We start from the raw sequence: 633 nt of genomic DNA on the forward strand, positions 1-633 counted from the left end.
TTTTGACGATCGTGATCTCAACACCTCGGCGAATCGGATTGGTCGCCGATTCTCGATACCGTTTCTCGCCTCGCCCGTTTTCTTCGACCGTCGTGCAATAGAAAATTCGATTTTCCATCGGTTGGTTTTTTTTTTTTTTTCGAGGATTGGCCAGTCGCGGCACAGTCGGGCGAGAAAGAGCGTAGCCATGAGCACACGGGTAACCTTATACAGTCGGGCGGCAAAACCGAGATAGGTCTGGCCCCTTACGCAGCCTCCTTTACGTTATATTACACGAACCGTGTCGGATTACGGGCTGGAAGTGACTCTGGACGTGTCGTCTATCGTCCTCTGCCAGCGGCGAGCGCGGTCAAACGCGTCGAGGATCCTCCCCTCCGCCACCGTCCTCAAGGTCCATCGACGTCGTCACCCTTCTCGACTCGTCTCGATGCACGAGGGACAAAGAGAGAGAGAGAGAGAGAGAACGAGATGATTCACTTTTCGAGGAACGATCTTCCGCATATCGCACCGGCTCATCCAATATCTCGAATTATCGCCGCTCCGTGGATTTGCATGCTCGACGAGAACGAATCCGCAAATTCGCTTCGCGAGGCGAAGTGAAACACGGTCAGAGTCCTCGAGATCCGAAGAGAG

At 53.9% G+C, this 633-nt stretch overlaps 1 protein-coding gene across 1 annotated transcript in view; it reads left to right on the forward strand.

Annotated features, from left to right (window-relative positions):
• Positions 1–633, forward strand: part of LOC102672658 (homeobox protein homothorax-like) — a 321785-nt gene that overhangs the window by 161938 nt on the left and 159214 nt on the right. The window lies entirely within an intron of this gene.

This window comes from Apis dorsata, unplaced genomic scaffold (genome assembly GCF_000469605.1).
Source record: "Apis dorsata unplaced genomic scaffold, Apis dorsata 1.3 scaffold_265, whole genome shotgun sequence".
NCBI lineage: Eukaryota > Metazoa > Arthropoda > Insecta > Hymenoptera > Apidae > Apis > Apis dorsata.